Below are 606 nucleotides of genomic sequence, written 5' to 3'. Positions count from 1 at the left end.
TAAAACTATCTTTTGAGGGCCAAACTGGCCTCCTTATATACCTTTTGCTAGAGTAATGTTACTCTAGTAACTTTAGTAACTCCCTTTACTGTTGTTCCTATAAAGTAGAGCTAACTAATCCTTTAGACTGTATGCTACACTAGTTTGTGTCTTCTATTAATCTGCTAACACTAGTTTGTGTCTTCTTGTATCCTAGATTAATCTTCTAATGACTCCTTTACTGTATTGTTATGTCTTCTATATTTCCTCTCATACTTCTAATGACTCCTTATGAGTCCTTCTGACTAGTTATACTGTGTAAGTTGTATAATGCTTTTCTCATAGAGTGGAGCTCTCTATTGTTCCTATGACTCTGTCTGACTCAACCTGTACTTCCTGTACACTAGTTTGTAATACACTTTTCTCATGAGGTAGAGTATTATGACTTCTAATGACTCCTTATGACTTCTGTAATATAAAAGGCTGTTCTTCTGTACTGTCCCTAGAACTTACAACCAAAGTTCTAGACTGCCTTGTGTACACCCTAGAACTAACAACTAATGTTCTAGATCTTTCCCTAAGTCTTCTTCAATAGACTTAGTTTAGGAGACAATTATCCTTATTAAC

Source organism: Fomitiporia mediterranea (assembly GCF_000271605.1).
Source record: "Fomitiporia mediterranea MF3/22 unplaced genomic scaffold FOMMEscaffold_5, whole genome shotgun sequence".
NCBI classification, from domain to species: domain Eukaryota; kingdom Fungi; phylum Basidiomycota; class Agaricomycetes; order Hymenochaetales; family Hymenochaetaceae; genus Fomitiporia; species Fomitiporia mediterranea.
Note: the sequence above shows the minus strand (reverse complement) of the source record.